Source organism: Panthera tigris, chromosome A1 (genome assembly GCF_018350195.1).
Source record: "Panthera tigris isolate Pti1 chromosome A1, P.tigris_Pti1_mat1.1, whole genome shotgun sequence".
In the NCBI taxonomy this organism is placed as follows: domain Eukaryota; kingdom Metazoa; phylum Chordata; class Mammalia; order Carnivora; family Felidae; genus Panthera; species Panthera tigris.
The window spans coordinates 98,761,443-98,785,022 of record NC_056660.1 but is presented as its reverse complement, the minus strand read 5'-3'; the positions used below and the strand labels follow the sequence as shown (position 1 = coordinate 98,785,022).

The window sequence follows — 23,580 nt, the reverse complement described above, 5'->3', positions numbered from 1 at the left end:
AAAAATCTAGAAATGATTAAAAGCTTCAAAGGAGACCAGAAACAATAAAAGTCTTAGAAGAAAACAGTTAATCTACTATAATCAAGTATGGTCAGGATTCGAAGCAAATCATTTAGAACTAAAAAATGAAACATGTACTAACATATTTAACAATTTCAAGGAAGTATTTATAGAAATATAATGTTATTATTTTATATCAGGTGATAGAGAAAAGGAGAAGAGAAGGGAAGAAAAAACATGCGCATTTTAACATTTCTCACTGTAGAGAAATAGTTATTGTAAATTTTGCTTAAAGAGATAGACCATTTTCATAAAAGTGAAAAATGAGAGATATGATATTACCTTGCACACCTAAAACATCCTGAATCATAATCTAAACATGAGGGGGAAAACATAATGTTGTTTAGTTAGCAAATCTTATGAAGCAATAAAGCAGAACTTCTCAACAAATATGTCCGAGCACAATACTGTTGTACCAGTGGGTCAGAGGCATGCTGAGATATATTTAATTGGTACAACCTTAGATAATATCCCTTTAGTCTTATGAATGAGATGTCCAAATACGTCCTTTGACCCTCAACTGTATTATCCACCTTCATATAAAACACGGATAGAGTTTTGTTAGAGATCACTTGATTGCTCTGGCTTTGATCATCATTTTACAGGGGCTTGGGTGTATGTGGGAGAAGGCAGGTGAAAATGTGGCCTAGAAAAGAAAAGGGACAGGGTAGCAAGAGTAAAATAGCAGCTATATTGAAGGTTGTGTAAAGTCAGAAGAGTGCCCAACTGCCCAGGACAGGCCAGTAAACTGCCACTCCTTAAACATCTCTGACTATGAAAAGGAACAGTTCAAGCATGCAGGGTGAGACCAAATCTACATGGAGGGTAACAATAGCTTCAGCTTGGAAACTAGAGTAATATAGAGTTAATACTTCAGGTAGGTCATCAAATTCATTTCTTTAAAGATATGTAGAATCAAGTTTTTACCTTACCTCTTAGCTGAACTGCATTCAAGTTCTCAAAGAGCACATCACTGAGCAAAGGCAAAACAGTTTCAGAAGGCAAAATAGGTCACATACACATATACAACTCTTTCATATATTAAATACATTGTCAATAGGCTGACTCAAACAAATGCCAGTGGAACATGATAACCTCAGTGTGCCTAATTTCACAAGCCTTTGTTTCTTGGAGTTGGTATTAACAGTAGACAAATTAGTTTTAGCTTCTTAAGTATAAGTTTTCTTCGGGAGCATGGTTTTCCATATAAAACTTAATGATGAGTGTAATCATGAAAATGATCACTGTCTTCATTTGAATTTCTCTCCCAGAGCAGACACCAAGACACCACACTGAGCACTAGTAGCTTATTTAAGAGGTAATAAAGGTGCACAAATGAGGAAGTGGAAAAGGAGAGGGAAAAAGAGAAGCAAAAGCCAACAGGTTTAATAAATAGGGGTTACCACTATGGACATGTGGGAATAGAACTGTCTCATAATTGTCCTACACAGGAACAAAGAGTACTTACCCTAATTGGTTGAGATGGGTGAATTATACACTACAGTTTCAAGCGAATTCAGAGGTAAGCTGAGAGTATTCAGAATGAGGATTTACATCTTTGCCATAGCCTATCACTTGCACCACACATATTCATATTCCACATTACATACATTTGGTTACTGATACCTCAAGCCATTGGCCAGCCAAAATCTCTCTCTAAAAAGAGAAAAACAAAACCTACAGGATTTGAAAGAAGCTAGAACTCATCAAACAAACTAGAGTTCTATGGCTCCAAGAGTTTCTAAGGTAGTAAGTGCTATGCATCAACTGTCTTCTGTCACCTATTCTAGATTTCTTTTTCCCTTTGTCATCACTTCTACTTATCCAGGTTGTTTACCCAGTAGAATGACCTAGATTTAATCTCTGAGAAGTATGAGCTCCTAGTTATCTTAGATTGCTGCAATTGCACACTGACTGTTTTCATTGATTGTTGAAACATCAAGGGGTACCATAGTTATTTCCAGCCTCCACACATACTCTGCCCTTTCTGCAATGTCTACTAGTAATCTTAGGTCCTTAGGTCTTCGTGCTTATTAGTGTTGATTACATCAGGGAGTGCAATAACTTCTTTCCTGCTGCTCTGTAAGAAAGAGCAGGCTTTCTTAAAACTATTGGAGAGGCAGCATTATTCAATAGCCACCGGTTGAATACACACTGTATCCTGTATCAGATATACTTTCACGCTTCCACCCAGAACCATCATCCCTATTTTTAGTACCCTGATAGCTTCCAGATAATGTCAGAGGACTATATGCCTATCGAACCTGTTTATTATAAAATCGGCCCTTGGATCTAAGTCAGTGTTACAATGGATCACACTTGAGGGAGACATAGATATTCCTCACTCAGCTCTCCCTTCCAGGAAGAACTCTTTGTCCATCTGGAAAGTACAATCAACAGACAGTGCCAACTATCAGTTCTCACAGCTGCCTGGAATAGTCAATATTTAGTGATTAATGCTTGCTTCAAAGCTGCCCACTTTGGGTTGGTAAAACCTTTATCAAATAAACTTCAAAGCTGAACTTCTCTCCATGCCCAACCCAGATTCTATTCTCCTATTTTGATAGGTTTCAGACCCTAATAAACATCTTACACTCTTCCAGAAAATCTGAAGAAGAAGAAAAAAAAAATGGGGGGGGCAAGATGGTCATTCCTAATCCTGCCACTAGTCTATATATATGCAGAGTCCAGAGAAATGAGGTAGCATCCATAGTTTGCAAATGAATAAGACTTTTCATGTGCTTCCTGGAAAAAGATTGCCCTTTGGGGGAACAAGGATCTCTAATCACACAGAGTATGGAGTTTCAGAAACAAGAAACAAAATGTCCCCCCAGTGGGTCACTGGGAGTGATATTAAGTTAGTCAACTCCTTTTCCACTCCATCTACTCTTCCCACTAGGGCCAAGTATAGTATTAAAGTATTTGCTACAAGTAATATATTGTATACTGGAAGAAGGATTCCATGAACTTTCAGAGTATTGCCCATAACTTGGCATTTTAATTATATCATTGGTTGGCTATTCCAATACTCTAGCATCTGGGCATCTTCTGAGTGGTGCAATATGTGGTAAAAAAGGGAGAGCCCACAATCCTGGATGCATTTCCATACTTCCATTGAGAGAAAAAGGATCCCTTTGTCTGTTTTGATATGTAATATCCCATGTTGGTAAACCAAACACTAAACAGCCTGTTTGAAAAATGGTCCTAACTGGAGCCCTGAGAGGATAAAAAGCAACTGCATATTCAGAATGTGTCTTCTCATATTTGAATAAATAGAATGGAAAGGATTCAATATGTCAACTTGCCACCTCACAGTCAATAGGAATTCCTGAGGAATGGTACCATCTGGTGACAGCCAGGTGAGCCTTGCATAAAAGGAGTCCATGCTGTTAGGCCTACACATAGCCTCCTTCTCTGCCACTGTGACCACTTCAGGGAGTTCTAGGTTGAAACACGTGCTCAGGTCTGGAAACTGGACAAGAGATGGGGACTTTATATTAGAAAGCCAGCACGAAGCCTTTAAGATGTCCATTCCCTACCCTCTTCTGCTGGTACAAACCGAACAGTACCCTTGCCGGTAGCCCATCTATTTTTCCGCTGGGGATGACATATTCTGTTAACCATCTCCATAATGCTCCGTGGCTAAACCCCTCTGGCTGCCCCTCCTACTCTACTACTCTGTGTGACAACTGCATCTACCAGTTTATGGAGGTTAAGTGATCCCAGGCAGCCTCTATTCTCTTTTTTCAGGATTCAGTCACTCTTGTAGTTATTTGTGAGCCTGTGTCTATCTTCCTGGCCTTTTCATAAATACCATCATCTGACAGATTTCCATTTGCCCACTTCTCTAAACATTTTATTACTTTCTCACAACTGCCATCACAACACCACCATATCTACTTGTCTTAGCATGAGCCATCAGTTTTTCCAGAGGTCCTTCCCAGGTTGCTTATTTCTTTATCCTAGGAGAGTTGTTCCAAGTAAGTAAACTCAAAATGCAATCCCACTTAAACTGTGGTGGGTCCTGACAATTCATGATGGTTATGTTTTGCAACTCTTACAGGGTATAGTAATTTTTTTTTCCTTACTAGACCTAGAACATCCCAGGATGTCTTAGGTTATAACTCAACCCTAGCTTTAGGTCTAGTGGCCAGAAAGGACAATGGAAACTAACCATGAGCACCACACATGAGTTACAAAAGAGAAGCATTTGTACCATCTAAGGGCAACAGGAAAATTCTACATCTTAATAGAGAAGGGTACATCATTTCTGTGGGCTCAAAGAGCCCAGGGGAATAGGAGTTCCTGACTTGGGGGGACATCAACCATTCCCATTTTATGTATCTGGGCTCCAAGCTGTCCTAGCTTCAGTCCTGGCCTTAGTAAGCAGATCCTGCTTTTGCTGAGTTTAACCTCTATTGGAAATTGTCTTCTCTTCTAATTAGGACCTGATCTGATTCTCAACACGCTATTCTCTCCCAATGCAGGAGAGGCAAGCCTCTTTATGTACTACCTAGGGAGACTTCAAACAGTCTCACTTAGCTCAAAAGTGGCAGTTAATTACTCTCAGTTTTTCCAGGAAAAAAAAAAAAGCAAATGAAAACAAACAACTTTTCTAAAGCATCAATGAAAGTGGATGTGGGTGTTCACCACAGGCTGTTCCTGCCACCCCAGATTGTTCCATTGTACTGAGTATCTCCTATCTGGTCAAATGTTTTAGCGTTTCATTTACTTCCCTATCAGGCTCTCCAGGGTTAATATAGGAGGCATTCAAGGCCATGAAGCTCATCTACTTTATAGCTCCACCACTCCTACAATCAAATCTTGGACCTAATTTTTAGCATAATCCTCTCTTGCTTTGGTTGGTGAGGTTAGATTTAAATATGGCCATAGATTTCCTCCAGCTTTTGAAGCATGCTCTGAGTAAACAGCTGGTTCTCTGATGCTGTTGTTACCTTTTTTCAAAATATTTGGGACAGTTAACAAAAGTCAGCCAAGGGCACTGTCCTTATAATCACCATAGGTCCTATAACTGAATTGTTACAGCTATTAACCGTATAAGCCTCAACTTACCCTTCCTTCTAAATGTCATCCCAGTTTATCACTTACGGGTTTCATGGCAAAAAAGCTGCTATCATACCCAATGGTTATTAACACTCATTCCATTTACTACCAAAAAGCATTACTTGTTGCCATCTGACTGAGTAATTCATTTCCAGACTGTTCTGCTGTTCTGCTTTATTGGGCCATTTCCATTACAACATCCATGATGTGGGAGAAAGCATTTAAGAAGAGATAAAGAAAGATTCAGGAACTTGATGTAGATAGATAGCACCCTGCACATTAACTGTCTATGTGGTTACTCAGAGGTTAACTGAAGATATCTATGGTGGGCATCAAAAGGGCTTCCTGTAACCACTTAATCATTTCTTTTTAAAGGAAAATTCCAATGAACTGTTTGAACATGCTTCATCCTACCCTACCCATAATTTTTCAAAGAGTACACCTAAACATAAGATAATTTGAATATGTAGTTAATCCATTATTTATACCTGGCTTCATGATCAATTCACAGCACACGCAAAACTGTGTTATGTGAGCTTGCGCACACAAAACCAAACACCCAAACCAATAAACAAATGCTCTATAAAACCAAACCTGTTGCAGCCTTTTAAAGTCATTTAACCTGATGTAGTTTTTAGGTATACTATCTCTTAAAATGAGTTTTGGAAGTAGTCCTTTCTATTAAAAGGCAATCTACTACTTTTTCAAAAACTAGTGTGAAAGATGATACACAGAAAGTAACCCCTGACTGATTTCTGACATTCCTAATGGAAAATTTATAACACTGAAAAAAAAAATCAGTAAAATGTAAATGATGTGACTGACAGTGAATCGCAGTAGAGAGAAAAAAACAAAAAGTGATCTGACTATATCATTCTTAACCATTGCTTCAAACCATTCTTTTCCCCAAAGTTTCAGTTGCTTTTTCAACACAGAAAAAGTGAATGAAAGCATTCTAAGATTAGCAAGTGAATTTTGGAAGGAGAATAATCCTATAAGTAAGATATCTTCTCATGGGCAGATAATCTGAAATCCACAAGTAAATGATAATAAATTTTTCTTCATAATGATTTGATCAGAGAACATGTAAGACAAAGTGTGCATCAATACTATGGAGTTTTTGCAATGCCAAGGATGAACAAGAGTTATCAGTATTCTCCACCAATGCCCTCATAGCCATACACTCTATCGTTCTATGAAGAAAAATGGCGTATCTACTTTCCTAATTGATACTCCATAAAAGGAAGGTCCTTCACTACTAGTAATTAAAAAAAAAAAAGTATGTTTGTATAACCTGTTTTCTAAATTAGTAAGATTGAAAAAATTAAAACTTGTAACCTTTGCACTATCTTCTTTAACAAACAGCTTAAGAATATAAATGAAATGGAACAAGACATAGCTAAACTTGAAACCAAAAAGGAAATTCACAAAAGCCCAATAAAAATAAAAACCCAGCTTCCTAAAAATATTACTTTTCATTAACATAATCTCCACAAATTTATTCCTTCACTTTCTGCAATATTTTTTGCATATTATTTTCTTCTGATTTCCATAGAAACAGCACTAGTTTTCTCATCTTAAGATAATTACTGTCTCACATTTGCTTTGCTCACTTGTTGCCTTTCCATTGATATTCCATCTGGCCCAAACCAGTATTTTCATAAAACTTTAGAGAAAAGATAAAAGAGAGCTTTCTTTTGCACTTCTCAATGATACCTTACGTTCCTATGATTTAGTGAGTTTCCAATCAAAGGAAAAGAGAAAAGCGTATTTGGTTTCAAGTGAAAAGAAATAATGGATTAGAGAGGACTCACATGTATTTAGAAAAAAAATAAACTTTAATGAGAGTTTATGAAGAGTTGAGAAATATCTAAAACTGTGAAATATAAATATTTACAGCACAGACCAATGCTCCAGAACTTCAACCTTTCCACTGGCCCATCCATCAGTAATGAGTGGTTTGAGACCAATCCTCTGAACTGTGCCTCTCCCAAACCCAGAAAAAGCATGATACGAAATCATTATCTGTATAATCATTGCAACAAATCTACTCCTTCTATTTTATACTAAAAAATAAAAAAAAAACCCTCAGAAATAGGTGGTAATTCATTCTTCCCAAAGCTGTGATTTCTAATTCTAAATCTTTATACATTGCAATACCACCTTCAACCTCATAATATTTCTTCCTGCATCTCATTCATTAATCAATGTCAATCCCTTATCTCGTAGGCTATACACCTTTGGTCTTTTACTTTCTTCCCTTTGAGTTGACCCTATACTCAGCTGTCTTTACACGTGCTTGACCACCCTAAAACTTTTGCAGTACAGATTTCCCTTTGCCTTAAAGGAAAGATTACGTGGATCTCAGCTCCAGATACTAGCATCAATCATTTTTCTTCTTGCATTGTGTTTTCCATTTCTAAAGATAAAATCAATACATCTTTTGAAGTGCTCCTAATACCCTGATAAATTGTTAAATTTACAGCAAAGACAGAGGATTATAAGATTTTCCTTCCTAAAGCATTTATAACATTGAACTCTATCCAAAGTGCTTTGCCACTAATGACCATATCTGTGCCATAATCTGTGGATTCAGAAGTACAGGTAAAATGCTGGCCCTTGAGCTTATTTAAATCTTTTCTCAAAAAAAAAAAAAAAAAAGCCAACTGTACTTGCTACTTAGCCACATGCCTATTAAAATCCACCCAAAAACAGGAACTCATTTTTTAAAAATTGACTCAATATGTGACTAGAAAAAATAAAAGCCTAAAGAAAACGTATGAAAGATAAATGTATTAATGTCCTTGGATAATTAGTTTTCCAATTTTAAGTCTTATCTATAACTGATACAGAAGTTATTTTCAAATTATTATTTGAAGCTTCTGTACAAAAATTCCTTAAACAGAATTTTATTCTGAAATTGTCATTTCATTGTCTTTGCCTGTATCATTGTGAAACCTGAAAATACTAATGGACCAATCAGGAAAACCTAAGGTATATCCCCCAAATAAATTAATATTTAAAGCAAGGGTGTCAAAGAAAAAGCCCTGATGGAGACCCATGCATCAGACTTACATGTTTCCACACTGCACAAAAATTAGTGGACATAAAAAGACCAATATATCAAGGCTAATTTGCAGAGTCATGGGGGGAAATAGATTTATCTCATTTCCAATCTAAGTCCTTTCTAGTCCTACTGTAATTGATGTGACTTGAAAAGGGAAGAATGCTGTGGTATCTGTCTTTATAACGGAGCAGAGAACAAGGTCATTAGAGAGGCTGTCCTCATGGAGTTCATAATGCTGAAACACTATACTCTGCAAAATTCACTACATTCTTCTATTGAAAAAAAAAGGATGAAGAAACTAGATCACTGTCATTAATGAAAATGATGAAAATGTTCCCAGAATTTACAAAATAGATTCATATTCGGATTATATGTATAGGGAGCTTGTAAGTCAGAAAGAAAATTAGTGACACATGGAATATGTAAATCCAGCCACGCAATCCAAGGCACATCAACCTAACGCTCTGTTTTTGTTTCTGTGTTATTTCCTGGTTCTGCTCCTTCCATCACTTACGGCTTTGACAAAATTTTAGAATAGCAATGTTCTGAGGATCACTATATTAGAAAAGGAGGAAATAATGAAGAGGTAAAGGAAACTGAGTGTTGACAGAACAATCTCCCCAAAGCGCAGAACAGCAGGCGAGCAAGAGTACAGCTTGACTGTTAGCCAAAGAGAGTAGTTTGAATCAAAATAACCTAAGGAGGAGAGCAAAATTTGGAGAGGCTTAAGGCAACTACATAAAATCTTCTGTAGACATAGACCTAAATGCCAGAAGAGGGTTGAAAAATTATGGGACGTTCTTAGTAGGGGAAAAATTATAGAAAACCAACAAGAGAAGAATAAAAGAATGTGAGAAGTATAGGTGAAATTGGTTGCGATCACTAAGATTTCGTGATTTGTTTAGGTGGAATTGCTTCAGGTAACTATAAAATTCAGGGGTGGGCTGTGCTGGCAAACGGTTGAAACAGCTCAGATGAAGTATCACCCGATTTGAGGAGAGGCTGTGAAATTTCCAAGTTCCGTGGGTCATCAGTGGGGATGCTGCAGGCATCAAGATGATGAAATATGGCCAAGAAGAAATGAACATTTGAAACAGATATGGAAGCCCTTGGGAAAGAGATTAAGAAAGAATGGGATGAGTCATTTCAAGAGGAAATTTAATTTTGAAAGTTTTAGTCATGTGTACTCTAAAAATTAATTGGCAACGGGATTAGGTAAATTTCTCTCCTTACTTTAAGCTAAGGTGGTATTAGAGAACTCCTCATTTAGGCTCTTACTGTATAAAAAATGGGATTAGCAGAGCAACTGTGGCTGTGAAGTTTAATGTTGTGTAAATAATGTTTCTACCCTGAAAATTTGGTGAAGGTCTTGATGTTGGGTTCTCCTAATATACTATGGCTCTTCAATATAAAATACTGGGAGAGCATTCTTATTAGCATGAAGAGTGATTACATAACAGAGGAAGACCATTAGTTATTTGATTAGGACTATCCACCTGTGTAAGTCTTCCCTTGGTGACATCAGTAGGAAAAAAGGAAGAAGGGGAGAGGAGAAAGTATATGTGGAAGGTGTAAGAAAGAAGTTTCTGATGACAAAGTTGAAGGCTTCTCAGAGGGTTACAGGGAGGGAGGTGCAGGAATAGACAAGAATAGGAAAGGCCTAGGGGCACCTCGGTGGCTCAGTCAGTTAAGTGTCCAGCTTTGGCTCAGGTCATGATCTCACTGGTTTGTGGGATTGAGCCCTGTGTAGGGTTCTGTGTTGACAGTATGGAGCTTGCTAGGGATTCTCTCTCTCCCTCTCTCTCTTTGCCCCTTTTCCACTTGACTCTTTCTCAAAATACATAAAGTTAAAAAAAAAAAAAAAACAATAGGCAAAGTCTAGTTAGCGTGAAGTCTAGAAATGAAAAAAGCCACAGTGAAGTAGAGGGTCAGAGAAGACATTCTGGGTTAAAAAAGCACTTAGTGGTTACCTCTTTGGATTTGACTAGTTTTTTAATATAAAACTTTGCAGTCTTTGTTTAGAATTTGTTTTAATCAATTGGTAGATGTTTGGTAAAGCACTGTTTAAAATTCACAATATTTCAAACTGATTAGAAAGAAAATGTAGACTATTTTCCTCAAAAGAGAATTTTTTGTGTGTGAACATACAGTCCTCATTCTGTTACTGAAATTGTTTGTTAAAAACCAAATCAATGAGATTATTTACAGAGTGCATAAATTCTCTTTCTCTCTCTCATGTACACACAGGCACACACAGACAGAAAATTAACAATAAAATATTTCACTACCATGATTCTCAGGGAGAGTCTTGTAAGTGTCTATAGGAATAAATGTAATTTTGAATGTTTATTGAAAATGTTTCTTTACTTATCAACTGCTAAGAAACATCATACTACATTTATAAACATCACACTTTACGCAGGCAGACTACACGGTGTTCTGGCTTTGTCGATGCCCCTATCAAACCATTTTAGGATCAGAAAGTCTGAACTGTATTTAAATAGATTAGTTCAGCTTCAATGGTGCCATGATTTTTCTTTGGGACATTTCTCGCAAATTATTACTTTTTTTCTGATATATGTAGATTATCCGGAGTTTACTTCCTAAGAAGGGTGGTTTGATGGTGATGATGGGAAGCAGTGACAATAGTCCTGGAAATATCAACTAAACCCAGAGAAATGAACAGCAGATGCTACAAATGAAAAAGCTTCAGAAACTATGTCACTAGTTCTTAGTGTTCTATTTCTAGAGGAAAACACCTTGGTTTTCCATAAAATATTACCAAAGTGTAAATATCAAGCTCCAGCCTTTCTAGTCTGCTCAATTTTCTATAAATTTCAAACGCAAAGTCCATTAATTAAAAAAAAAAATATACAGAAATAAAGGATACCCCTAGATTCTATGTATCATTTTTTATATTCAACAAGTAGTTCCAGATATGGTTATTTAGTTACAATATACGTAAATCATTATATAAATATGCTTCCCCAAAGGTTTTCATTAGGACTGAGTATTCAGAAAGGAAAGGAAAAGATTTCTGTTTTACAGTATTTTCCAAAAGAGCTCTCAGGTTCCATTGAATTTTTATAACCTAATTTTTTTCCTGTTTAAAATTTATGACATTTACTCAACTTGCTCCAAGCTAACAGACATTGGTTTACATTGCTTTTGGTATTTTCTGAACAATTTATTTAAGAGAGTGAATGGTATTTATTGCTCATCCCATGAGACAAACATGATTCTGGCCAAGTTTTCAGTCCAAAAAAGTCAGATGAAATATGAGAAGATGATGCATTCTTATTCAATCTTAATGAAACTTTAAAATTAGCCATATGGACTCAGTGAAAAGCTGAGGTTACTTTTATGCCTTTGAGCTGCGATAGGTCTTGTGATGTTGAGGCATCATTAATTCTTATGCCTCAAAAAGGAAAATTAAGACTCCACCAAAAACATGTTGTGAAAGGGAATTCTGCTGAAGAGCATGGAAATGCCTCAAATGATACTGTTTTGTTTTGTTTCTCAAATGATCTTGTTGCCTGCATCTAGTACTTAATACTAGCACGGGAAAGGAAAGAAAGGAAATTTGAGCCAAGAAATAAACTAGGTTGCTTGTGCTTGAGAGCGCTTATCTGCCTTTCTTCACACAACTTGCTTCCAAAAATCATTGAAGGAAACAAGAATGTAGGAGTATGGTGGCGATACTGCATAACTTCATAATCAAGAATGTCAGTAACTGGCTCAGGAGTATATTAGCACAGGAACATCATATCACATTCTTTTTTTAGTGACTTAATTTTAATTTGTAAGCAATTATATAAAGTATTAAATAATCAAAAGCATTCAAGGAATTTTAAATGTTATCTTATTTTAACTAGTAACTTATTAAGCCCTTTAAAATAGAATTATTTTACTGGAATATAATAACTCTAAATTTAGAATAATAATTCACATTTGGTAGAGTCCGTTAACACCCTCAGAAAGAAACGGCCTTTTCATTAAAATATTTAGTATTTTTACTATTTTTTTTTGTTGCTGTTGTTGAAGAGTGAGGGTGAAGGGAATATTTGTTTTTACCTAAAATGTACAAGCTTATAGGGTAATATTTTACTATTTGTGTAAGTTATTCAGGGAGTGCTTTGAGTAGCTATATAAAATTTCTCAAACAGGGTTAGGTTACACGAAATCTTGGAATACATGCCAAGTATATGTGAATAAGCTCCTATAGAACAAATAAAGCATATTTAATTGGAATACCAATCTTATTCACATATTTACAGAGGAAAAGTTAGTTAATATACTCCACAAAAAGCTCTTGATGGATATTTAAGGTAATAAAAATGTGGTGCTCTTTGAAGAAAAATTAAAAGATCAATGTGGGGGTGACTGGGTGGCTCACTCAGTTAAGCATTCGACTCTTAATTCTGGCTCAGGTCATGATCTCATGGTTCATGAGATGGAGCCCCATGCCGGGTTTGATGCTGAAAGTGCCAAGCCTGCTTGGGATTTTCTGTCTCCTTCTCTCTCTGCCCCTTCTGCTCTACTCATGCTCGCTCACTCACTTTCTCTCTCTCTCAAAATAAACATAAAAAAGATAATGTGAAGGTTTGAGTGTAAACATGGACGTGTAAACAAATTGTATTCATGAAGCAGGCTACTTCCAAATCCAGACCAAGCCCGTGATTATCCTTCAAGTTAGGCAGGGAAAACATGAGAAGCTCAGCTCTAATTTAAGTGCATGACAGTAGGTTAGTATGGTAAAAATACTGTTACTGTTACCCTGTCCCACCAAGAAAACCTTGAGAAATGAGAAATCACAACTTCTAGCATTACAGAAGAATGATAAAAGTGAATTCACTCATTCAATCATTTATGCATGCACCCACTGCATAAGTATTGAGAAGCTATTATGCGTCTTGAAGAGTCAGCAACGAATAAAATAATCTCAGCCTTTCCTTTCATGGAATTTACATTCTATGTGGCAAATGCTTGGCATAAATGAACTCAACCACATTAGACTTTCAGGCAACAAAACGCCACTTCAGGACATAGTTACACAGCCTAGGAAGACTGATGAGCATAAGCACCACAAAGATGGCTGCCTCTTGCATTATTTATTATCAGGATTGTTTTGAAAAACATTTTTCTCTTTGGACAGATGCAATGCACAGACTTAGCTACACCCAGTACCCCATCATCTCTGAACAAAGCAGCCTGCAGGCTACAAGCTCAAACCCATTACCTACTGGGGTTCCGTTTTTTTTTTCTCCTGTTGCTATACATTCCATAATTTATGAGCAGTGGTATACTGGGAAATAGTTAATAACTGGCTCTCCGAAAAAAAGTATATGGCTATAGATCTACGGAGATGGATACAGAGAGACATACATCCATCGCAAACTGTACTCATAAATGGATGGCACATCATTTATAAATGATGATAAAATATAAATACTCATTGTCATTTCCACATAGTCAATTAATTCTCACAGAATGCTTTAGGTGATCTCTGCCAACCTCTCGTATTTGTTGCCAACTTACAGTTTCACTTGATGAGGTGGTATAGCGGCATGAATGGTGGTGGGTATTTTGTTTCCTTTAACGAGTAAAATGAAAAGGAAGCAATGAAGAATTGAATTAAAACTTCCCTCATCTGTGAATGATGGGAGCTACATTTTTATTGAGAAAGGTAACAGTTCTCCAACACTGAAGAATATTTCCTCTTTATTGAGTACACTACACACAATGCAACAGTTGGACACACATCATGCACTATGAAGTTTAACCAACATTAACATTTTCCCCACTGCATTCTAGACCAACAATAGAACATCTCCCTTCCTAATTCGTGCTGCCAGTATGATGCCACTGAACGCACAGCTGGGAAGAGATGGGCAGTAGCCTACTATTTGTAGTAGTTCTAACCGTATGAATCCACACAGTAAACATCAATAACCTCAAATCACAGATGTGAGAAACCTTCTCAAAAATTAGAAAGTGGTGACTTTTGAATATTTAATATTTCAGTATAATTAATTGTAAGTTTATATAATTTAACTTTTAATAGTGGTTAGCCAATGGCTTAAACAATTTCTGAAAACTGGACAGTTTTCATGGGCAGCTTTGGCATAGCATTACTTATGAGCTTCTAGAAAGCCCCAAGTACCTAAATACCTATAATTCTTCTCCTGGTTTGCTGGAAACATTCCAGGTTTTAGTGCTGAAAGCCCCACATTCTGAGGAACACTTCAGTCTGAGGCAACCTGGGATATCTAGTTATCCTAATCTGTGGACTCTCCAGAATATGTATGTAACTGCCTACTTACTGATAGAGCTGGTGTCTTTGAACCTTAGAGCCCTTGCAATGTCTTTTCCCCTTAGAGTCCTTGCCCTCCGCTCTGGCTGTGGGCTAGGAGATAGAATCCATAAAATAAATTATTGTCATGGTCCCGGTCAGTCACTGTCAGACTGAATAGCACAGTGCCGCTCGCACTTGGAATGTGTCCTAATTCAGGAACATACCACCTTCTTTTGCTTTATTGTAACCAAGCCCTTGGAACCATTAAGCTCTTTTGTCTTCACATAATGGGGGCTCCCAATATTTACTTCAAGGAGTAACTCAGAAGATTAAATGAGATCATGTTCACACAATGCTTAGGTTATATGTTCAATAAGCAGTAACAGCATTCTTATAAGTAGTCCTAGTCCCTTTGTAAATCATCTGCTTTTGCTGGTGGCCCCTGCAGAGAGCCAGCTGCCAGCTAGCCTCTCAGTACATGCAAGCCTGTCTCCATCACATGGTAATTGGATTAAGCAAAGGAGTCCTACGTCTGGCATTGACACCAGAGTAGCATCAGTCATGACCTTATAGCAATGATTCAGGCCTTGGATCCACACCTTTCCTCTAAGCCAGTTGTAATCAGAGCTAATTCCCATAGTCAACCCCTGTGAACCATGTGTTACTTCAAGCCATTCATCTCACAAGTGTTTTTTCAAATTTAAATTTTTTTTTTTAATGTTTATTTATTTTTGAGACAGAGAGAGACAGAGCATGAACGGGGGAGGGTCAGAGAGAGGGAGACACAGAATCTGAAACAGGCTCCAGGCTCCGAGCTGTCAGCACAGAGCACGATGTGGGGCTCGAACTCACGGACCGCGAGATCATGACCTGAGCCGAAGTCGGCCGCCCAACTGACTGAGCCACCCAGGCGCCTCAAGTGTTTTTTCAAATTTAACTCATGTTCCCATCCAGGAAGAATAGGGGACTGTTTCTTGCCAGAGTGACAAATACTTCCCACCCCCGTGTTATCACTTTGGCTGGAAATCAAATCTAGGAAAAGGAGTGCAAAATGTGAGGAGCAGGGAGTTTTCAGTTTTCTTAGGAAACTGTGTATACAGGGAACTGGACAGATGACCTGGAAGATAATCCAATGCTGTGGAGTAGAGGCCAGCAAACCCTGGTCAGCTCACAGTCTGCTTTTGTAAATAAAATGTTATTGGAACACAGCCTTGCTCATTTATTTACATATTGTCAAGAGCTGCTTCTGCGCTTCGGCGGCACAAAAAAGTTGGGTAGTTGTGACAGAGACCATGTGGCCTGTGAAGTCTAAAATATTTACCATCTGGATCTTTATGAAGAGAAAAAGGTTGACAATCCTCGCTCTAGTGTCTAAATGAGGAAACACTTTTATCGATTCACCTGGTCAGAGGGAAATGACCTGAGAAGACGGAAACACTGGTTGTCTCTAGCTGCTCCCAGATTTTCAAGTAAGACACTATGCTTACTCCTCCTCCAAATAAAGCCACAAAGGCTTTGCTGTGACTGCATTTACCTCGAATGATTAGAGACCAAGCTTGTGGCCATTGTTTGTTAGAACTTCCTAAAACAAAAGCTAGAAAGAGTCCTAAGAGCCTGCAGTGTCAGATACTGATATGTTTATTCTAAAAATGCAGGAATTATTTCTGTTTCCCATGCAGCTTTCAGAATACCATCATCACTCTCCAGAAATTATACCAAAAATCTCTGACAGGGAAGGACTAGCAACTTTTATCACCCTGGGCCAAAATTAAATTTGACCTTTAATGAAAAAAAAAAATTTCATCTTTTATGTAGAGAAGTAATCATGAGTATATATTAAGAAATTCTTAGCAAAGGCTGGGATTTATGTAAGAAAAATATAATCTGTCAGTCTAAGAAATGTGTTAATTATACCACGATTCTCTTATTTTGCTTCACTGGAGAGTTGTTTAAATTGGCATCATTTCTTTTTCAGTTGTCACGTTGTTTTTCTCCACAGGTTTTCATAAAATAAAACCAAAAGCAAATCACAATGATTATTGAATTTTGTGACGTATGCTTCAAGTGACACAGTGGAAAATTAGGTTAGACTGTCTGGATGGATCCTTGTTTTTCAAAGTTGTTTTTTTTTTTTTTTTTTTTAGTCACTTCAGACAAGATGCCACATTCTTGCCTGAAGCACTGGCAATAAAAGAAAGGTGTTAGATACAATAGAGAAGCACTTCCAAGGTTAGCATACAATGCCTAATTTTTTTGTTTGTTTGTTTAAGGATTTCATAAGGCTCCCTAGTTGAGTAGCTGTCCTATGAAGGCTTTCCGTTAGAAATGATGGGTGGACTGAGTCAGGCCCTAGAAAGAGGCACATTTCTATACTTCAAAGAGAAAGGAAAAGAAACAAAGGCTGGAAGAGAAGGACAATCTACCTTAGGAGTAGATTTCTTTTTTTGATGTGCTGCGCAAGTGTGGGGCTGAGCGTGGAAGGAACAATTGGGATGCATACTGTACGGCCAGGCCTGGACAGTTCTGAATCAGTAGTCATTACCACCTTTCCCTTCCCAGGGCTCTGCCGCTCTCTGTGGGCTGTGTCTCCCCACCACACACACACACACACACACACACACACACACACACACACACACACACACACATATATTATGAGTCATTCATGGCTTCAAGAAAATTAAAAAGTAACATAAAAGTTGTCACCTCACAAGCCAGTTTGATCTCACTGCAGTAAGTACCGACTCTGTCTAATCTTCCTTCTCTGCAACCTTCAGTGCCCCAGGCATGACCAGAGTGAAGCAGACATCACTTCTGCATCATCACTCTTGATTGAGCTTCAAGCAAGATTAGTTTTAACTTATAGCAGAATCTCAGGGCGCGGGGAATAAGATGCGGCCTGGTGATCATCATGAAGATTACCTATCCACCTACTCTGCTTCAGGACTCAATCTCTTAGCCATATTTTCATTTGGTGCCAATGGAGGGAAGAGAAGGGCATGCTTTCTGTTGTCTCTGTCGTCAAAACCAGCTCCAGTCTTTAGGGCAAATGTTCCCCTATTTGAAAAGCATTCCTTCACCTGGAGAAGCAGATTTAATTAAATTCTCTTGGGGAGCCTTGGTGGCTCAGTCAGGTGAGTGTCCCAGTTCGGCTGAGGTCATGGTCTCCCGGTTTATGAGTTTGAGCCCCACATCCAGCTCGCTGCCATTAGCCTGTCAGCATCAGCGCAGAGCCCGGTTTGGATATTCTGTCTTCCTCTCTCTGCCCCTCCCCCACTTGCGCTCGCCCCAAAATAAATATTTAAATAAATAAATAAATAAATACTCTTTACTGAAGTATTCAGAAACTGTAGTCCCAGCTTTACCACTTTTTTTTTTTTCCCAGGGTGACCGATACATAAAGAGACATTCACATGATTTGACTATGACTGAGAGGCCAGGCTGGGGAAATGGAGTGGACCCTTTTTTTATGATTCATTTGTTAAAACCAAATTGACTGACTCTTTCCTGTTTTGTTTTGTTTTTCTCTGAAAATAGACTCTTCTTTCTCCTACTTCAAAACTCCAAACATGGGCAAAGTGACTCTTGTAGGCCATAGATTTCTGAACAAAACACTAGTGATTTAAGATGTAAAAACGGAACAGAAAAACTAATATAAAAGGAGATTCAATGAAATATGCACTACATATTTTTATGGCAAAATGCTACAGAATTAATGAATGTTTTGTTATTTATACACATAAGCACAACTATGTTGATACGCACACAATCTTTTATCTTTGTAACACCATTTGATAAATGTGTATTGGGTTAATAAACAAAGAAACTATTACATGCCTAGAACCTATTTAGTGATCTAAATAAGTTCAATCGTATAAGAGATCCAGCTCAAGAGATGACATTTTTGCTCCCAAGTTAAATATATAATCTATATAGAAGGATATTATTATCGAATATTGAGATTAATTTTTTTTCTTTTCTAAAAAATATGAGACCTTTCAGACACTGAGAAAATTGATAATGTTTTTAAAAAGCCCACGAACCCATCATGCAGCTAAAATTATATTTGTCTCTTTAGAGACATAATTCTACGAAACATTAGACGTTGATAGGTCTATGTTGAGATAAAGATAGTTACAGATAGATCTATTTCACTCATTTTAACTGCTGAATACATGTAACACATTATTTTTCATTCCTCTGTTGGATGACTTCCACTGAATAAGGTTTTCATTTCCAGAAAATTTTCTGCTGCAATGTGATCCTTGAACACATGGAGCCAGTGCTATCCACTGATCAGGAAGGCAGAAGGTGCTGCCTAGAGGGACAAAAAACTAATCACTTAGACTTGACCTTAAGAAAGGTTTTTAAAAGTGCTTATAGGAAACAATAGTCTGAAAGAAAGAAAGAAAGAAAGAAAGAAAGAAAGAAAGAAAGAGAAAGAAAGAAAGAAAGAAAGAAAGAAAGAAAGAAAGAAAGAAAGAGAAAGAAAGAAAGAAAGAAAGAAAGAAAATAATAGTCTGGAAAACAATGCATTCATTTGCAAGAGCTGGATTTCATTAAAAGCAGAAAACTTTTTTTTTCTTTTTTTTTTTTTTTTGAGAGAGAGAATGTGCATGAGCAGGGGAGAGGCAGAGAGACAAAAGCAGAGAGAGAGAGAGAGACAGAGAGAGACAGAGAGAAAGAGAGAGAGAATCCCAAGCAGGCTCTGTGCTGTCAATGCAGAGCCTGACACAGGGCTTGATCTCCGAACTGTGAAATCATGACCTGAGCCAAAATCAGGAGTCAGATGATGATCTGGGGCGCCCGGGTGGCTCAGTTGGTTAAGTGACCGACTTTGGCTCAGGTTATGATCTCGTGGTTCATGGGTTCAAGCCCCGCGTCAGGCTGTGTTGACACCTCAGAGTCTGGAGCCTGCTTCGGATTCTGTGTCTCCTTCTCTCTCTGCCCCTCCTCCATTCATGCTCTGTCTCTCTCTCTCTCTCAAAGGTGCATACATGTTTTTTAAAAAATTAAAAAAAAAAAAAGAGTTGGATGCTCAACTGACTGAGCCACCCAGGTACCCCAAGAAATTATAGGTTTAAAACATAAAGACAAAAATGAGAGAACGGAGAAGAAGAAAGAGAAAGACCCTTACTAGACTGTAGGGAGGGCAGGGACAGGACTAGAGAGAAGAGAACCAGTTTGCACTGGAGTGCAGAGGCTGATCCTGACCTTTCTTTCAAGTTTCTTATCTACAGCACAATAGGGAAGCCTAGGAATTAAGTTCATTACATATGAAATGACTTAGCTAAGGTTTTCTAGAAAACCAGCTTGAGGGAGGGAATAAGTATTGATGCTTTCTTGGTGTGATACTGTGATTTATAATAAATATTTTGTCTTTGTCCTCATCACTGGTACAGAGCTACTAAAACCCTTGAAGTTTTCTAAGTAATGAGAGCTATAAAAATGTCTTGTTTATCTTAATGAGGTCAGTTTTGGAAGCACCTAGGAATAGCGGCTTCTTGCCAGAACTGCCAAACATGTGATTAGGTTAGAAATTTTAGTCCCACCCCACCCCCCGAACTTCAGGGAGGGGAGATGGGCTAGAGTTTGAATCATTTGCCAATAACAATCATGCCTACCTCATGAGGCCACCATAAAACCCTGAAAGACTAGGTTTAGAGAGCCTCCAGGTTGGTGAACACATGGAAATGTCAGGAGAGGGTATGGAAGCTCCATGTCCTTTCCCCATACCTTGTCCTATGTGTCTCTTCTGTCTGCCTATTTCTGAGTTATATCTTTTTATAATAACCTGATGACCTAACAAGTAAAATGCTGCTCTGAGTTCTATGAGCCATTCTAGCAAATTAATCAAACCCAAAGAAGGAGGGGGTTGTAGGAAGCTCTGACTTCTATCGGTTGATCAGAAGTACGTGTAATAACCTGGACTTGCTTCTGGCATCTGGAACCTAAGGCAAGAGTTGTTGGAACCTCCAGTCTACAGCTGATTGGTCAGGAGCCCAGGCTTCAGACTGGAGTCTGAAGTTTTTGTGGGGGGCAGTCCAGTAAGACTGAACACTTAATCTAAGGGATCTGATATAAACAGACAGTGTCAGAAGTGAGCTGAATTGTAGGATGCCCAGCTGGTATCTAAGAACTGCTTGGTGCTGTGGAGGAAACCAACCCCAACCTTCAATGAAACTGGTTCCAGAACACCCCAAAGATTTGGTAAGATGTCTGAGCAAGAGAAAGAATACATGAAGTATGGAAGGAAGGGAGCCAACCCATGAAATGGCCTCAAGGCCCCATATTGGCTGTGTCTTCACAATAAACTATTTTCTAAGCAAAGGTCTCCACTCGATGAGAGAGGACATTTCTGGATAAACTCCACAGAGAAACTATACTTTAGGGAAGTTTTTCAGAGGGAAGAAAAAGAGAGATCATGTTTATCTGCAAAGCTTCTTAGAATGTTCTGTCTTCTCCATAGGAAGTTAGCTACCTCCAATTCCAAAGTGTACTACCTTGGTAGATTATTGAAAAGCAGTGTCTCATGCCAGTAGGCAGTGTTTTGTCTCAGTCCAAAAGTGGCAAAATGTAAGAACTCTGAATAAGCAGGCAAGTCACAGGGCAAAGTGGTAGCTGACCCGGTCAAACATGCACACCAAAATAGCTATGCCTGAGGCTAAGCAAACTGCTAAGTGTTTAAAGGAAGAGAAAGCCAAGAGAATCTGAAGAGACCCTTCAAATGTATTCCCTCCCTGCCTTCTTAGAAAACTGAGAGGAACCATGTATTTGGACATATGACAATACGAAGTCTGCCAGCATACAACAGACACAACAGCCATACCACCCCATCTGGTCTCACACACTTCCAGAGAGCCACAGAGGAGATCTAGAAAAATTTCCTGGACCCTTTCCTGCTGTGGAAACTGAGATTTCCTAGTGTGTGATGCGATTCTTGAAAACTAATAGACCCTTCATCAGAAGAAATGTGAACTCCAGAACTTGGCTTAGTTCCAAGCAAAGCTAGCTGTGGTGCAAAAGGATAACTAAAATTGCACATGGGCATATCTGGAGTTGCAAATGTAAATCTGAAATCGCTTTAGATGAAAATAAACCCCCCCAAAAAAAACCAAAATAACACCAACACAAACCCCCAAAAAAGATAAGGTACAACTCAGATCAATGGATGTTGCGTACCATATGGACGGCATAAGAAATATAACTGCACTTCTCATGACAGAAGCTAATTGATGGCTGGAACATCAGGGACAGTTAATAAAGATGGTGTGACTAAAACTAGGCCTCTAGGAATGACGAATTTTGAGAAGCAGAGAAGAGCTCCAAAAGCGTACCACACGAAAGGGAAAGAAAGGCAAGAAACAAGGATTTTGGCAGTGCGTTTGATGTAGGTGAATGCAGAAGTGAAATGAACCCAGATCATACGGCTTTGACGGCCAGACATAAGCAAGTGTTATCGTAGAAATATAAGGAAAACAATACACAATCTTAAGCAAGGGAGTAACATGAACTAAGGTAAGCTAGAGGAAGAAAAATCAAGAGGCCACGATAGAATCTGTTAGGAAGAGAAATGGAAAGAAAACTAAAGTGGCAATCGCAATGGTCTAGACATGAAGTAATAAGGGCTTGAATCAAAAGAGATGACAGTGGAGTCAGCAAGACTCCAAGGAAGAACCAAGTCTATTATACTTAGAGACCATACTTGATATGGGGTAAACTACAGGAATACTTCAGAGACGACTGAATTTGGGGAATGGGTGACTGGGTCATCGTTGGCTCAAACCAGAGAATTAAGAAAGCCTACAGGGATACTGTGAGAAAAATATGGGCGTAAGTTCAGTTTGGGGCTTACAGAATTTGAAAAACTGGTAAGACATATTAGGAGAAATGGCAAGGTGGCAGATATAAATGACATTGTAACTCCAGGGAGAAAAAGACCAGGTTGTGATTAAGATCTGGCCATTCGTACTGTATCGCATTAACAATAGAAGTCAACAGAGAAAAATGATGATCCTGCCTCATGGCTATGATGATAAAAGTCAAATACTAAACCTGGAAATTGTGTGTGAAATAAAAGTTGAAAACAAAATGCTCCTATAAAGCATTGTAACAGACTGAAATGTTTGTGTTCCCCTGAAATTCACACGTTGAAACACTCACCCTCAATGTGATGATACTTGAAAGCAGGCCCTTTGGGAGGTGATTAGGTTTTCATGAGGTAGTGAGGGTGGTACCTTCATGGGATTAGTGTTCCTATAAGAAAAGGATGAGACCCAAGAACTCTCTCTAGAAGCAGCCTTGAGGATAGGTCCTTTGAGCACACAGAGAGAAAGGAGCTGACTACAAGCCATTCAAGCAGCTCTCACCAGACACCCAATGTTAATACCTTGACCTTGGATTCCCCAGCCTCCAGAATTGTAAGGAAAAAAAAAAAATGTCTATTGCTTTAGCCATCCTGTCTAAGGTATTTTGTTACAGCAACCTGAACTGACTAAAACAAGCATTTCAAGTACAACCTGAATCCTTCTTGTTTTTTTTGAAGGATTTAGTAGCTAAACTGCAAAATAATTTTCTGATAATTTTGTATCTGTTTAGCTTTTGTTATACATAAAAAGGATTTTTCCCTGTTTCACTCCTTACTTCTCAGAGCAGCCACATTTTTGGTCTTGGATAATATCTGGCTTTCCCTAGAACCTGAAAAGTGTTATTTGGTGTTTTGGGATGTCCCAGCATGGCTTCAAAACTTCAAGGGAGAAGGGGATAATTCAACTACAGAGAGAGGGAACTGAGTTTCATGACTGATGGAGAAGTAAGAAGGTTCTTGGAAAAGCAGCTAACTTAAAAAAAAATCCTTCACTGCACCAGAGAACAGAGGTGGTACCTGTGAAGGGCTGACTTACAGCTACCTGTGGTCTCAACACACACAATGCCCACCCCCCTTGGGAGCCATAGCCAAGGGTCAGCAGTGTGGCATGGCAGTAAGGAAGCAAGCATTTGGATTTATAGGGGCTTCCTGCTTTGGAAGAGATTAACTCAGCTCGATCATCAGTGCCCAGCATGGACTAATGCTGCACTAATTTCCTGCATTACT

The 23,580-nt window shown here is 38.3% G+C and overlaps 1 protein-coding gene across 3 annotated transcripts in view; it reads left to right on the top strand.

The window, feature by feature from the left end:
• Positions 1-832: 832 nt before the first annotated feature.
• Positions 833-23,580, top strand: part of LOC102970142 (transmembrane protein 258-like) — a 46,069-nt gene continuing 23,321 nt past the window's right edge. Inside the window, exons 1-4 of one of the 3 annotated variants that reach the window (XR_006216262.1) lie at positions 833-937; positions 16,631-16,715; positions 17,264-17,620; positions 17,872-18,160. The gene's annotated coding sequence lies outside the window, so the exon portion shown is untranslated. Of the gene's footprint in view, positions 938-16,630; positions 16,716-17,263; positions 17,769-17,871; positions 18,161-23,580 lie in introns of those variants that run through there. The other 2 variants (XR_006216260.1, XM_042982679.1) reach the window with 2 other exon arrangements.